The sequence below is a fragment of the Polypterus senegalus genome, chromosome 14 (genome assembly GCF_016835505.1).
Source record: "Polypterus senegalus isolate Bchr_013 chromosome 14, ASM1683550v1, whole genome shotgun sequence".
NCBI lineage: Eukaryota > Metazoa > Chordata > Cladistia > Polypteriformes > Polypteridae > Polypterus > Polypterus senegalus.
In genome coordinates this window covers 143986577-144004255 of record NC_053167.1, presented here as the reverse complement: position 1 = coordinate 144004255, position 17679 = coordinate 143986577, and positions in this window count along the sequence as shown.

Below are 17679 nucleotides of genomic sequence, written 5' to 3'. Positions count from 1 at the left end.
CTCTGCATAAGCACAGTCCTTCACCCGTGAATATTTAGTGGGAGTTTGCTATTGGATTGCCGCTGACGGACGGCCTTATATGGGCAGGCACTAAATTACAAACGCCAGCGGCAGCCTGTCTATGAACTTAATTTAAAGTGTAGGTTTACATCGTGCTTTGTTTCAAGTAGCAGAACTCATGAATATGGTTGTATATGTCACTCGCTCGCTTCTTATTGTTTCGCTGCCTTCTCAATTATATAATGCATGTTTTCTTGAGCGATTTTTTGAGGTCTTCCTGGTTTTCTATGTGCTGCGTGATTACGTGGGAGGCGTGATGATGTCACACGAAACTCCGCCCCCACGGCGTTGAAGCTCATCTCCATTACAGTAAATGGAGAAAAACTGCTTCCAGTTATGACCATTACGCGTAGAATTTCGATATAAAACCTGCCCAACTTTTGTAAGGAAGCTGTAAGGAATGAACCTGCCAAATTTCAGCCTTCCACCCACACGGGAAGTTGGAGAATTAGTGATGAGTGAGTGAGTGAGTGAGGGCTTTGCCTTTTATTAGTATAGATAAAAACATACATTTAATTTGTGTCTGTAACAGCCGGTGTAAATTTATAGTGCTAGTAAAAATTCTTTTAGTTTGATGCCCAACCTCTCATGTGGCACCTTATCAAATGTCTTCTGAAAGTCCAAATAAATAATATCATACGCTCCACTCTAACCCCATGCTGGCTGTTCCAATAAACTCCTGTTCTTGCCATGTGTTGCTCAATTTTCTCCTTAATAATTCTTTCCATTAATTTTCCTGTGATGCATGTTAAGCTTAATGGCCTATAGTTGCTTGGATCTGCCCTGTCACCCTTTTTATATAATGGGATGATATTTGCCATTTTCCAGTACTTCAGAATCTCTCCAGTGTGCAGTGAAATCCTAAAAATGTATGTCAAGGGTTTATATCTGTATCCGCTAGCCTCAACTCGAGGATAAATATTATCAGATCCTAGTGATTTGTTTGATTGCATCTTATTTAATCTGAGCAGCACTTGTCCCTCTACAATTTCCAAATCCCTCAGCACCTCCTTAGTAGTCCCTGTTACTGCTCTGAGGTTATCCACTCACTCACTTGTAAACACCTCAGAAAAATATCTGCTATTTCACTATCTGTATCTTTTAATTCCTCTTTACTATTTCTGATACACTTGACCTCCTCCTTGACTGTTCTCTTACTATTTAAAGAATCTCTTAGGGTCATCTGTCGCCTTATCTGCTCTATTCCTCTCCAACTGTCTTTTAGCCTAACTGATATCCTGCTTAATGGTTGCCCTCATGTTCTCATACGCCCTACGATTCACTTTGCAGTCATTAGTGTTATATGCCTTATAAAGCAGTTTTTTCCTTTGCTGCCTGTTTTCTTAAATTTTTATTAATCCACTGTGGAGTTTTTTAAAAGTTCCTATTAATTCCAAATTTAGGTATGTATCTGTCCTGAATTACATGTTGTCACAGACGTGTGCTTAGGAAGCAGCCAACAAGTCCAGAGGTGAGTGAAATATTATGAGAGGAGGGGTTGATTTCAAGCGCTAATGCCTCTCTCCTTCTTTCAACAGAACCACGGAAGAATAATAAACTTTCTCACTCACCTTCACCATTTCCAGCTCACCAACCTGATGTGCCCTTGATGACATCATTTCTGCCTCTGACTCCAGAAGATGATGTCACTTCCGGTTCTGCTCTGAAGATGTCATTTCTGTCCACCTGATGTAATGTCACTTCCATCATTACTACCTTCCAGACACCATCTTATTACATTCTCCATATTTCTCTGTTCTTTGACAAATGCTGAATGTTTGTTGACCTCAAATTTTAAACATTTTTTCACTAGTCCAATGGACATTGTAATGGGACAATTCTCCAACTCTTTGTGAGTGTCCTGAGTCAATTTATTTTGTTACAAAGTAAAACGTTTCTAGCACTAGAATTTCTGAAGCTTATGAAAAAACTCGTAATCCCGGCCCACTTTAAATCCCTTCGCACCTCCACCATCAGTGTCTTTTGTGTTGTAAATGCATCAGTCAGCACAAGCAGCCCGCTATCCCATCCACCTCCTTGACTGGGCTCAACTCTCCCAGCTCCTTATCTACAGTATATGTGAGGTACCTGGAGTTGTAGAGGGTAAATAATACAGTATATCTTTATTTGGAATTCATGCATTTCATGTGTGTTCCATGTCTTCAAAGATCTGGGTAAGTGTAGGATGAAAGGAACTGAGAAAAATGCAAGAAATGCTGAACACATACCTAAAGCAGAAACTTTTTCCATGTTATACTGATAATGACATGAAGTGTATAATGTGTGGAGACTTTAGTCCAAATATCAAATAAACATTTGCTTTTAATACAAGAATATAACCAAAGAAAAAAAAAGCATTCAATTTACATGTTGATGTCAATGAGTTAAAAACTCAAGCTGAAATGTCAATCGACAGGGAGTTTACACGTATATTTGAGTGGTGCAGAGGTAAGAACTGCTACCTTATAACCTGAAGGCCTCGAGTTTGAGACCAGGCACTCCGTATTTTGAGTAGTGAGCTGCTATTATTATAATTATTATTTCTACAATATAATAAAAACATACATTTGATTTGAGTCTGTAATATCTGATGTAAATGTTGGCTACTTGTTAAAGTTAGCCATTTGCTTTTTTATTATTCAGTTTTATTCTCACAGTGATGTTCACGTGGTACAACAACCTTGCCTCTCCCATTTATTAATTCATGCTTTTGTTTGTAGTATATATTTTCTCATGGAAATTAAATCCTTGTGTCCTGTAAATGTAAGTTGATGTTTCATTGCACACTTTCAGTTTGGTTTCACTGCTTTCTTACAGTCTTTTTTCACAAGATATTTAAATTTTTTTTTGAGAGACCTTGCCCTGCTATGGACCATTTAATTAATCAGTACCATTTCATCATCACAGGGTGGTGCAGTGGGAGTTGTGCTACTAAAATGGAGACTGTGGCAGTCCCAACTCCAGCTAGAAGCCCCCATCCATTTCCCATTGGACTCAGTGATCTTAGTGCTGTCTTTCCACGTACACAATATGTGGCAATGGTTAACCCCCTGCACATCGAATCAGAGCGACTCTTTTCTGATTATGAAGAAGAGCAATTCTCTTTTGATTTTATTTTTTCAGTCAGCATGTGTGGAATGGAAGTTAAAATCTATTGCTAGCTTCTGTATGAAAATCTGCATGTTCTCTGTGTGGCTAGGTATTATTATTAACAGAAGTGTGCTTCCAGCTGTGGAATGCAGCTCTCAGCCACTCCCCGGCTTGTCTCAAGCAGTGTCTGGTTATTGTCCAAGTAAGATGCCAAACATATGACAAGTTTTCTGATAAGCTTCATTCCAAATATAAGACTAGAATTTATGCTTTCCGCTGTAATCAACAAATTTTGTAAAGAATGTTCTGTGGCCTTGGATAGAACTGCTCTATTTTTTTCTAACCATTCTCTTTGAAGATTTTGTTATAAATGCAGCTGAACCCCGTTTGTCGGGGGCCTTCCTTGCATTTTCTCTCTGTAAGGAAAAGCCGCTCTGCTCACCAAGAAGTCAGAAATAAAAGATTTTGCTTATTAGAACTGGTGTCTGCCTGCTATTTGTTTGAACCTTCGTCCACACATGTGATGTGCTGCTCACAACATTCAGACTGATCTGACTGAACTACAATACCACCGCTAACTTTGAGGTTTGCTCCTGTTCTGATTTCTATGCCTCACTTCCAGGCACAGTGACATATTTCCACCTTCATGTGACTCGTGTTGTCTTCACTTTTGTGAATTGTGACCACCAGGGAGCGCCCAGAGTCCATATACACCAGACACAACTCAGCCACATACAAGTTTAAGATAACATAAAAATGTTATTTATTTGGTAACAGCACCTTGGCACAGAAACAGATCAGTCAAGCACCACACCAACACCCAACAAAGCTCCTCCATCTCCCTCTGTGTCTCCTCTGTCAGGTGTCATCCTGCTTCCTCCCGACTCCGACTCCATGATTCAGATGATGTGGTGTCTTTTATGCCAGACCTGGGAGTACTTCCAAGGTCAAAGCATTGCACATCACAATCATTTTTGGCCCAGGAGGAATCCCCCCAAAGTGTTGGAAATGTTTCCCTACAGCTCCTCAGGGTGGCACCTAAGTATCCCAACAGAGCTGCCTCTCAGGACTACACCTCTCAACATGCTCTGCAGGGTTATTAATGGGAGTTCAACCAAATGAATACTGCCACCCTGCTGTGTACAGGAGGAATACATCGCTCCTCTGTTCTTCCATTATGGTCTCCCAACTGGGAAAGGTACCAGCAACCAAACCAGCCGAGATGCCCATCCATCCACATCATTCTGTTATGGACTCCAGCTTGGGAACAGAATTAACCTCGATCCCAGTTGAGATACCAGTCCATCCACTCAGACACTTACAGTGTACATATTTATTCTGGATAGCTGTTTTCACTGATTAAACCCAACAAGTCTAAACCTAAAAACACTGTCGTTCGAGCTCCTGTATCACAAGACATCATTGTTATTTTTTTAGTTATTAATTTCTGCCCACATCTATCTTAATAAAAAGATAAGTGTCTGCATGTCCAGGGCTGCTGCCAACTACAAAGACTATGTAGTATACATGCATGGTGCACATAGGCCTACATGTCCTCATACAGTACATGCACGAATTCTTGTGTATTGCCAGTTTGCAGATTCCTTTGTCAAACGTCCAGTAAACTTCATTTTTTGCTCATTAGAGCAGACACGGTGCCTATTCAGTAACTGCACAGTAATTGCATTCAGCACTGCAGTAACTTACACATATTCAGTCCTTGACAGACATGATAAGAAGACCATGTGTTTCCACAGCTTTATCAGTCCACACACAAACTTACAAAACTTCCAAGTTCCCAATAACCTCTTGTGATGATGCGGGTCCTGCTCCATGCTCGCACTTCTCTCCAGGGAGCATCTCAAACCCAACACCATCGTTAATGTAACCGGATGAGCTGGACAATGAACACCAAATGAAGCAAGGAGAAAGTGCAAAGTGCAAAACTGCTTTTTTTAAAAATAACAAAAAAAAAAAAAAAAATGTTCAAATAAACAGTGCAGTGTTCCGACAAACAGTCAATAAATCATCCATAAAACAGGTGTAAAAAGTAGAGGTTAAAATAAAACAAAATCCCTTAAAACAAGGTTTGAAACAAAGTCAGGAAGCTGTCCTTTCAAAATAAATCTGGTGCCTTCATCTTCGAACTGGCGGCTCCCCTGCTCATCCCATACAGGCCTTGCAGCAAAGGAGTCGCTCTATCACCGCGGGCAAAGCTGACCTTCCAACCTGTTCCGGTAGCCTTCCATCCCCTGGCTATGTATAGCTCCCGCCCGACCAAAACTTGGGTTCCCCCAACGGCCAGGGAACTCACGCTAGGGATCAGCCTCCCAAGCCTCTGTGACCCCTCACTACCAGTTACTCTAGCTCCTTAGGACTCCTCAGCTGGAGCGACCGCTTCTGTCTGTCCCTGTACCAAGTGTCGGCAAAACACTCTTCATCAGGGGCTCTCCTCCTAGCTGCCTGCTTTCTAGCGAGCCTGCTCTCGTTCATGCACCGGCTCTCAGCCTTCAGCTTCCTTCTTCTTCTTCTTCCTCTTCCTCCTCCTCCTCCTCTAACCTCCGCTCTCTCTATTTTTTCATTTTTCCCTTTCTCTGTGGCAGCCCATACTTATACAGCTCCTTGGGTACAGCGTCTTAATTACGCACCACAGGAAGCCAGTGAAGCAATTGAGAACAATCGCACCCTCACGTGCCAGTGCGACTCCCCCAATTACCTCATTAACTCCCTGCGGTCGTGTGATCGTGCTCACAGAGATTGACAGAGCTATTTGGATTATTTAAAAGTGGCCATTGTTATGAAGCCGTGGACCCGCTATGTCACACCCCTTCAAGAAACAATACTCTAAATCTAAACTGAATCATTATCTAGCCCATTCTAATGCATAAATTAATCTTGAACTACAAAATAATTTTAACATATCTTCAAATTAAAAGAACATAATATGGTAATACATAACTTGGTTCACACAAAGCCTAATTGTTTTCTATTTTTAAAAACAATTGCAATAACACAAGAATCAGTCATTAGAAAATGTAGAATTGTGTCTCATCCTGCTTCTTAGAGAAGACAGATTCTAGTGATTGTTCTATCAAATTCACTTGTCTTTGTCGTGACACAAACTTTACAGACAACAACAACAACATTTATTTCTAGAGCACATTTTCATACAAATGACGTTGCTCAAAGTGCTTTACATAATGAAGAATGAGAAAAATGATGAAATAAATAAGAAAGTAAAATTAGGCAAAACTAATTAACATAGAATAAAAGTAAGGTCCGATGGCCAGGGAAGACAGAAAAAAACAAAAAACAAAAAAAATCTGCAGGGGTTCCAAGGCCACAAGACCACCCAGCCCCCTCTAGGCATTCTACCATCATCATTCTAACATCAATGACCTCAATCAGTCCTTATAATTTTCAGGGTTCACATGGAAGAACTTGATGACGGTCATGTGGACTTCTGGCCTTTAATCCATCAATGGAGGGACATCACGGTGCTTTGATTAGGGGTGCAGGTCGCCACCACAGAAAACCGGAAAAAGAACAGAAGAGAAAGTAGGGGTTCGTACGGATTACGAGGCCATCAGGAAAAATATTGATAATTAAATGCATATACAGAGTTAAAATGAAGCTCTGAGAAAGCCATATTACAGTAATGTGTTTTTAGCAGTTTTTTAAAGTGCTCCACCATATTAGCCTGGCAAATTTCTATCGGTCAGCTGTTCCAGATTTGAGGTGCATAACAGCAGAAGGCCGCCTGCCCGCCTCACCACTTCTTTTAAGTTTTGCTCTTGGAATTCTAAGCAGACACTCATTTGAAGATCTGAGGTTACAATTTGGAATGTAAGGTGACAGACATTCTGAAATATAGGAGGGAGCAGAATATTTAAGGCTTTGTAAACCATAAGCAGTATTTTAAAGTCAATTCTAAATGACACAGGTCTAGTGACATCAAACCTGGTGTGATGTGCTCAGATTTTCTTTTCTTAGTTACTTCCAGATGCTATTACGCTACTCTGAACAACTCTTTACGCTCCTATGGTGGTCAGCAGAATTTTAGCCTTTTATCCACAAAGGTTTAGCTCATTCATAAGCTCTTCTGTGCAGATAGAGGCCTCACTGCCGGGATCTAAGAATACTGGAACAATGGCAAGAACGTTGTTTGTGTCTCCGGCCCCAGTGGTGGCACATGCTTTACTTTCTGGATCCACAAATCCACTGATCACTGTAAGCTTAGTTTCCTCTCCTTATGTGTTGCTTTATGTTTAGATTTTATGTGCACCAGTGTAGGGTGTATCAGTGAACAGAGCTGGCAACATAATTTCTCCTCACAGGATTTACTCCTATGCCCAGGCATCAGATAACTGAAGTACAGGCTCTTAATTCTGAGTAAATCCAACTTTTCTTTATGAGATGATTTCTGACATTTTTTACACTGATCCATTATATGCTTTTCTTGACAGAAAAGGCAAGGCTTGTAAAATACATTTGGAGTGATTTGCCCTCTTTTGCTTGAGCTTAAATCTGAGCTTAACCTCGTGTCCACTCACTTGTGTTCCTGTGGTGATGAAGTTCCTTTCATTCCTTGCTTTCCCTGACTGATGTCTAACAGAGACTTTGTTTTTATCTAAGTATCCAAACAATGGATGTGAAGCAATATTAGATTGTTTGTTAACAAACTCCACAATGTCTTTAAATGTAGTCCTGGGCTTTTGTATCTCTTGAATATCACAGACCACATTCCTCTACTTCTCCCTCAGCTTACATGGGAGCTTAGAAACAATTCCACACACATTAGCAGCATTGTTCGTTTCTTCCATATATTCTATATCTGTCATTGCACTGCTGCAACAAATTAGAAAAAGAAATAAGTGCATCACTGTCTTCTGCTTTAATGGTAGGCCAATTTAAAGCTTTATCTATTTACGCAACAGAGATTTTATATTCATCTCCAAAATGCTCTTTTAGGAGTCCCTTAGCCTCACAATAACCCTGCTTGGGGTCCACAAGAAGACAACTTCTCTCTAACTCCCTTACGCTCTCAACACAACCCGCTGTAGAGCTTTTTGATCAGCTGCTGTACCACTGTGATACCACACTCAGATACAGTGGGTTAAAATACTCTGAGTGGTGCACTGAGAGTAACAACGCTAAAGCAGCTATGATAGTTGGAATAGTTTGGCCATTCCGTGGACCATTATATTGTTACAGAATGATTACAATTAAATTTGTAAATGATATACAATTCATTTCAGTGCATTTGATAAGTTGTGCGTCATTGATGCAAATATGAGAAAGAAAGGTAAATGACACAGAAACACGTAGCACTGCTTTGATGCTGGGGGCTGGCAGTTTGCAAAACTGAGCAGAAATGTGTGGACACAAAGAGAAGGGCTACCATGAAAATGTGCGTGGCTTTACACCAAGTTTAGTTTTTATACATCTGAAAGTGTGCGAGGAAATGAGCGTATGCAACATTTTTGTGAGTTAGCACCATTTATACTGGAGGCCCCATTCATTGACACACATTAATGAATACAGGGTGTCCTCGGGGTTACGATACAGTTCCGTTCCTACAAGAGTGATGTAACCCAAATTTTGGTGTAAGTCAAAACACACCCTAGCCTAAGTCACTTACCTATCCTAACACATTTGCAAAATCATAATCTAGAACAGGCATGTCAAACTCACTACTATTGGTGGGCCGTTTCGACTGCCATACGTGTGTCAGCAGGCCTCACTGTAACAAATACTGTTATACTTCTATACAAAGTTACTGTAGCTTTCTTTCCAATACAGAAAACTTTAAAAAATGTAACACTTAAAGTTTAAAGAAAAGCTATTTATTTCCATTCAAGCTCCGTACAACAGCATACAATTAGAGTCTTAGTCTCTTAGCTAGGTCCTTATATTATTATGTTATATTCATCATATTATATAGGAGTCTTACAGTGTGAGATCTTTTTCTTTTGTCCTGACACTTGGCATCTCTTGTTAGTGACCAGTTTGTTAATATCAGGCTTGAAATCTTGTGCAGCTGCAACTTTTATGAGGGATGAAAGGTGCTCGACAGGAAGTCTTGAGCGATGTGGGGTTTTGGTAGCTTTCATTAACAAAAACAATTGTCATAAAGGTAAGTGCTTCCGAACATAGACTGTACTCTCGATGCCAACTTACGGATCTGCACATACGAGGGTGGCAGGTAAGCATGCAAGCCTGGCACACCAACTTTGTTCTATTTTGCCTTCAGAATAGAATCTGACTGCAGTTCAATCAACTCCATTTGGATATTCTCAGGTGCATTCTCAACGTTGTAAGAGAACAGCGCAAAGTCCTATGCGTGTGAACTGAAATCACGAAAACGCTCATTGAATTCATTGTTCAGTAATTCAAGTTGGAAAATAAATCCTCCAAAAATCAAATTTTACTTTACTAAGTTTACTTCAAAGTTTATATTGTAAAATAAGCTGATATGCACAAAGCCACTTGACCTACACTAATTTTACAAACTCAGAATCACAAAAATATGTTAATAAACAACTCATCAACTTCTCGCGTCCACTTCAAATCTTCAGCTGTAGTCTGCACTGTTTGTTACAATACTAGCACAAAATTACATAAAACTAGAGCAAAAAAAGGTGAAAATATGTGAGCTATTACTACTCGTGATGGTCGGTTCTGCCCAGTGGCCAGTCTCAGCAGCCCAGCCAGTAGTGTAGCCTAGCGGCTCTAGGCTCATGGCGGCCCTGGGCAGAGAGAGAATCGGTGGCCCCTTTGCCCGCCAATGTCAATATGGTATCTTATGCACGGCAGATGGCCACGTCCGTTGCGGACACTGCATAGCCGTCTCGTGCTCATGACACGCTTCTATATGCGCGTATCCGTAACTTGAAAACCAAGTGGCGGCCCATGATATTCTCATTAAGGCAGAACGTTATAATACTACGTATAGCTTACTGCTCCGACTCGAGCGACATTAGTAAATACAGCGTACTAATTAACAAGAAACACAATGTTTTTCAGCCACATTGCCGTCAGCTGTGTCGTTATTTTCTCTTTCTGGTTTATATTCAATATATATAGGCGTGGCGGCCCCTGGGATTTGGCGTCTCTGTGCAGGTGCCCAGTTTGCACATGCCTAGGGCTGCCCCCGCTGCAGCCTAGCACTTCAGTTGTGACGTTGCAGCTCATTAACTTTGATCAAGGATCGTGGCTATACTAGCAGATGACGTTTCCGGTACCGTAATGCCATGGGAAAATGTGCTTTCGTCAGAAGGCAGAAGTAAGAAAAGTCAATAAGTAATGCCAAAGATGCAGAATGATTCAATCACAAACAATAGTAATCATTTTGTACAAGTTTAGTGCTAACTAGGATCTGTCATGCGGGCCACACAGATTTCTGTTGCGGGCCGCATGCAGCCCGGGGGCCGCGTGTTTGACATGCCTGATCTAGAACATAAAAACACAACTAAGCCACAGGAAAAGGAAAAGGACATAAATATATTGTACTGAACACTGTACTGTAGTAAGAGAAAAAATTACTGTAAAAAAATTCCTTACCTTTATTCCTTCTGATCTCTTAACAATGGGTAATTTCACTTCCATCATGATGGCTTTCCTCTTCTTCAAAGTACTACCATCTGAAGACTCTGACTTTCGTTTAGGAGCCATGATGAGAGCCACAAAGTCGGCAAACAAAGCCACACAAACGGAACACTTCCTCCGTGCACAACAAAACTAGTTTGCCAACTCCCTCACTCATACGCTGCGTTACTGTGTATTCTTCCACTGCGCGCAACCAAACTAGTTCGCCCACATAGTCTGTAAGTACGGCGCTAATGGCGTAAGCCAAAACACTCATGTCTCAATTTTTTTAAGATTTTATGGGAGTGAGAGTTGTAAACTCGAAACGTTGTATGTCAAAATGTTGTAACCCGAGGACTACACAAACCTAGTCTGCAATAGAAATAAAATCCTGCTGTACTTCTTTATATTTCCTGCTTTATCCCCCATTAAATATAAATTATTGTCAGTATACCAATAATCCAATTGCCCATCAATCACATGGAAATAGGAAACACTTTAAGGCAGAGAACATTTTATCGGTTGCACATGCCAATCAACCTTTACTACCCTTTCAAACCTACACAGTATTTAATCTTTGGAAAACATCTGGTATTAAAACACATTTTTGTGCATCTTATAAACAATTACACTCACCTAAAGGATTATTAGGAACACCATACTAATACGGTGTTTGACCCCCTTTCACCTTCAGAACTGCCTTAATTCTACGTGGCATTGATTCAACGAGGTGCTGAAAGCATTCTTTAGAAATGTTGGCCCATATTGATAGGATAGCATCTTGCAGTTGATGGAGATTTGTGGGATGCACATCCAGGGCACGAAGCTCCCGCTCCACCACATCCCAAAGATGCTCTATTGGGTTGAGATCTGGTGACTGTGGGGGCCATTTTAGTACAGTGAACTCATTGTCATGTTCAAGAAACCAATTTGAAATGATTCGAGCTTTGTGACATGGTGCATTATCCTGCTGGAAGTAGCCATCAGAGGATGGGTACATGGTGGTCATGAAGGGATGGACATGGTCAGAAACAATGCTCAGGTAGCCCGTGGCATTTAAACGATGCCCAATTGGCACTAAGGGGCCTAAAGTATGCCAAGAAAACATCCCCCACACCATTACACCACCACCACCAGCCTGCACAGTGGTAACAAGGCATGATGGATCCATGTTCTCATTCTGTTTACGCCAAATTCTGACTCTACCATTTGAATGTCTCAACAGAAATCGAGACTCATCAGACCAGGCAACATTTTTCCAGTCCTCAACTGTCCAATTTTGGTGAGCTCGTGCAAATTGTAGCCTCTTTTTCCTATTCGTAGTGGAGATGAGTGGTACCCGGTGGGGTCTTCTGCTGTTGTAGCCCATCCACCTCAAGGTTGTGCGTGTTGTGGCTTCACAAATGCTTTGCTGCGTACCTCGGTTGTAACAAGTGCTAATTTCAGTCAAAGTTGCTCTTCTATCAGCTTGAATCAGTCGCCCATTCTCCTCTGACCTCTAGCATCAACAAGGCATTTTCGCCCACAGGACTGCCGCATACTGGATGTTTTCCCTTTTCACACCATTCTTTGTAAACCCTAGAAATGGTTGTCGGTGAAAATCCCAGTAACAGCAGATTGTGAAATACTCAGACCGGCCCGTCTGGCACCAACAACCATGCCACGCCAAAATTGCTTAAATCACCTTTCTTTCCCATTCTGACATTCAGTTTGGAGTTCAGGAGATTGTCTTGACCAGGACCACACCCCTAAATGCATTGAAGCAACTGCCATGTGATTGGTTGATTAGATAATTGCATTAATGAGAAATTGAACAGGTGTTCCTAATAATCCTTTAGGTGAGTGTACACTTCAAATTTAATTTCCCAGGAACATAATTTTTCCACTACTTTCAAATCAGAAATTTTATTAAAAGAAACCTACACAATTTTCCAAACCTCCCTCACTTTTCTATTCCAGAAATATAATAATCAGTAGCATCTCATCAGAAAAGGAGTAGATGGCAGCCCTGCATAGTGTAGCACTAACTTCAGATTTTTCATCTGTCACATTTATCTTGTTTGAAATTGTCCAAAATGTATCCAGGGCGAGATCCACCATGCGAGTGTTGCAAGCTATTCCAGCCTCAATGGGCCACATGTTTTGAGAGTGTGTCAAATTAACATCATTTTTGACAAAAATCTTTACATGCCTATCAGACAGCCTTAGTGTCACAAGTACTCCTAACCCATTAACAGCTGTGTTTAGTGGACCCCAGAGGGGCTTAAAGTGTAGAAGTACAAATTGATTGCAAATGCCATCACCACACTACAAGCACATAGACTTACCTTGCTTAACTGCGAGAATCCCAACCCACTGTTTATAGGTCAGTTAGTAGCTGATGTTCTACAATTTAAATTCTCTATTTAAAGGATTTGTTCAAAACTTTTTTAAGTATGGAAAGATTTAATAAATACAATTTTGAATAAGCATTTATATTTGAAGATAAAGGACATTTTGCCTTCTTTTTCTTTTTTTCCTAACTACTTTTGCCCAAGCTGTTGGCTCTTTTCTCTGTCTATCGGGTTGGGGTTGAATTCTGTATAATTTTGCTTCTATCGCCCACCCCTACTACTGCCTCCCAGCTTCAGAATCCTGAGCTCCTGGCCGTACAACTGTGGTAGATCTCTGTAGTCCTAAACTGAACCTGTACCCTGTGTTGTGATTTGTGCATTGTTAGTCATTTTTCTTGGTCTCCTCTGTTTGAAAAATGATGATCTACACATCATGTTGTGGGTTTTAGGAAGCAAGAATTCTGACTTTCATATTACTTTTTGCATATGATGCGGTATTACAATGTTGCCATGATGCCATCGTTGTTTTTGTATGGCCACCGATATTTTGTGACCGTCTCTTTCCCTGGTAACTAAACCAAAGAATTCCCAGAATGGTGTGACACTGAATCATAGGGGCAATGATATGAAGGTCAACCTGGAACTTTCTGGGGTATCCAAATGTAAGGATAAATAATTACCTTTGAGACTTACTTGGAGACTACCTTTTGATTTAGATTTCTTGGTTAGCAAATTTTTTGTTCTGTTTATGGATTTTGACTCCCGTTTTGGCTTTGTCGAAAAGATCAGGTGGGCTCTTAGAACTGACCTTGGCTTCATTTCTGACCACAAGTATCTCCTAATCAAAAAATATTTAGTGCCTCTTGCCAGTCAGAACAGGCCAGTATGAATGTGTGTATACTATTTAAAGATCAGGAGCAACACTGAATTAACACTAGTGTTGGTGACCGTGTTTAAATTGTAAAGTGGGTGCAGCCATGTGAAACTCAGGCCCACCCAATCAGTAAGCTGAATTTCACATATTGTGCTGTCACAGGTCCACCCCAGTGAGTGTGCCAGTCCATCCATGACGATATACACATACGCACACACTGCCTCAGAAAGGCAAGCAAAATCATTAAAGATGTTGGCGATCCTGCAAGGTCACTTTTGTCATTCCTCATTCAGGGCCATTAGAGCTCACACTATGAGCTTCAGAAACAGTTTTTGCTCTCAGATTATGAGGGTACTCAACAGCCACTCATACCAGCCATAGTATGATTGTTATGTGTCCGCATCAGTTTTATATTGTGTTTCAAATTTGAATGTATTTTTTGTTATTTTTGTAATTAGGTATTGTCTTTTTAAATGTGTCTCCATTTCTTTTGTTTTGTGGACGGAGCACTAGGAGGCGCAGCCCCCGCATGGCATCATTGCTGTTGGGTCCTCCTTCTGCTTTGTGTTTGCAATAATCCCTTCTTGTAGAGCATTTTGGTATATTTTGTGCTGTTTTGCCCAGTTTGGGGATAACCAGGCTGAAGCTGGAAGATGTTTTCTGAAGCAAGCTGGACTGGGTAAGCCTTTTCTGGGCTGGCCAATGAAGGTTCTGTCGTCCTTTATGTCTACTTCTCATGGCAGGTTGTTTCTCCTGTCTATTTTCTAATTTTGTATTGAAAGCAGGTTGCTGTTTTCATTTGTTGTTTTTCATTTTTGTATAAACTGAGCACTGCCATGGCTTTCTACTCATAAATCATTTAAAGAACTCCCTTGTGTTTCCCAGTCTGTATCATCTCTATCTTAAATGGCTTCTCAGTCTTCTTCTTCCTCTTCATGTCTTCCCACTTCTATGTTTGACCAATATGCTTGATCATCCTTCTTCAAACTGTTCAGTCCTGCTCCTCCTCACCAGTCAGGTCCTTTTCCGTCAGATCTTCTTTTACTTTAACCATCCCCCTGCACTTTGGCCACCCTCACTGTCTTTTCCCCTGGACTTTCGTTCCCATCACTCTTTTGTTCACATATTCATCGTCTGTCCTCATCACATGTCCATACCATTTCAATCTGCTTTACTCGGTTTTCTTAAATATATGTACATCTGATTAACTCATTTCTTATTCTGTCCTTTTTAGTAACACCACGCATCCATCTCAGTGCTCTCATTTCTGCCACATCAAAGTTCTTCTCCTGCTGTGCTCCCTTTACTGCCCATGTCTCAGTTCCATCCAGTATTGCTGGTCTTACCTATGTCTTACCTTTAAACTTCTCCTTAATTCTTTGTTCACACAATACTCCTGATATCTTCTTCCAATTGTTCCATCCACACTGCACTCTATGGGTTATCTCTGCATCTAATTCTCCATCTCGGGCTACCACTGATCCTAGATATTTAAATGTATCCGCTTTTTGTAGTAACTCCCCCCACAGGCTAACTTCTGAATCGTGATTATCATTAAACCTTATATATTCTTTTCTCTTTCTATTTATTTTCAATCTGTATCTTCCAAAGGTCTTCTCTAGTCTTCCAGCTTCCTGTCCACTTCCAATTTTCTGGTGCTACACAACACAATGTCATCAGCACAAAGCCTGCACCAGGGGATTGGTCTTTTATTCCATGATCAACACATCGAGGACTTGAAGAAGATCCCTGGTGCAGACCTCATCTACCTGGGATCTTATCTGTTACCCCAACACTGCTTTTCACCCAACTGCTTACTGCCTCATACGTACCCTGGACAATCTTCACACACTTCTCTGGTCCTCCTTTCTCTGTCATGCACCTCCAGACCTTTCACATTCAATGACCACCATATGTAAACCTTTATGTTTTTCCCAATGCTTCTCTATCAGTTGTTTTTCTCCCTAGCAAAAATCAAACTGCTCCTCCACTATGGTGGTCTCTTCCATAAGCCTTGTCTCTATAACCCTCTCTCAGATTTTCATTGTGTGTGACATGAGCTTTATCCCTCTGTCATTTCCACAATCTTGATTGTCACCCTTCTCTTTATAAATGAGTTCAGTCCCACTGCTCCTCCACTCCTCTGGTGTTCTATCCTGTTCATAGATCTTCTGCTTCAGATCACACAACACATCGACTCCCTCGTCTCCTAAACTCTTCCACACTTCATCTAGTATTTCATCAAGTCCTGTTGCCTTCTGTTTTTCATTCTGTTCAGTGCCTCCTTTATTTCCTTCCTCCTTATTCTTGGTCCTTGCCTGTCATTTAGAACTTCATTTCCAAATACCACCCTTGGATTTTCTTCATGAAACAGCTTTTCAAAATACCTTTTCCATCTATGCTTGATCCTATCACGCTTAATGACTTCTCAATAGCTTTTCTTTAAGTGACAATTAAAACACAGCACACAATAGTGACAATGTCAGTGTGTCCTAAATATTAGATGTTACTTAGTGCTATTCATATTAAATGTACTCATTAAACAACATAATACATTAATAAAAGGCCAAGAAACACTCTGACCCCCGGTCCTCAAAATAAGGTGGTCCATGGACTTTTTTTTTCCAGCTTACTCTCATAGAGTTCTTCTGGAAGGTGATCTTTAACTTCATGCCTCTCTACCCTACAGGCTGGCAGGTAAGGCGATGGTCGGCAGTGCCAGTGAGCAGTTCAATGGCTCTGAGTTCAGACTGACCTTTTACTTTGGTTGTTGTCTCATCATTTGTCATTCATCCTCAGTGAAACGGCTCCTACATCTGGAGTGACGCTGAGATGACCTGGCAGATGTTGTTGCTTTTCATGGCTATTCACATAGAAGCGTTTGGGTGGGCCAGGCTTGTGAATGGCTTTGCCTCAGCCTGCCACATGTGTGCTACATCAGTGCATGTTACATTATAAGCTTTTCAGTGTGGATGAATGTAAGTGTCTGCCTTTAGTTTGTGCTGAAAACAACTAGTCTGTGGCACAGACCTAAGGAGACTTCAGTTTACACAGGTAGTTGTCCGTGTTTGTCACGCCCGCATTGTGTATCCCACACTTTGATAACTTTGTTTGTGGCCCTTGTTCTTCTTTGTGCTGTAATGATGTGTATCAGTCTGTTCTGCATGTATAAAAATCACATAGCTGTGAATACCTGAGCACATTTTTCTTTGCACATACATCTGTCTTTATCGTGCTTGCATTCTGTATCCCATTTGCTATAAAAAGGATGCAAAGCCCATTAACTTTGTGGATGTGGCTGCTAGCCACATGTCACAAGTATCAGTGATTCAGACACAGTGGAATCCAGGGGTGTCGTTTTTCTTTTTCCTATTAAGTCATTGGCCTTTGCAACTTACCTCATGCTCAGCAGATGTTGTGGCTCGTCCTACTGTCATACTGCCTTATTGATCAGTTTCCCTATACAAGTTTCCATAGAAAAGATGAGACCACTGATAACTTCATGAAGTTTGTTGCCAGCCACCAGTGTCTAAGCCAGAAACTGCAAAGTGATGAAGCCTGGAAACAAATGGGTGGTCAAGATATAAGCTGTTCTTGAAATCAGAAACTTTTTGTGGACTAGTGGCGAGTTCTGGAGGGGGGTTGTGCCCCATGGAGATTAGAGAGGCTCGATTCATTGACGTCTCAGTGTGAGGAGGATCCCAATTGGACCTTCACGGGTCACATAGAAGCATT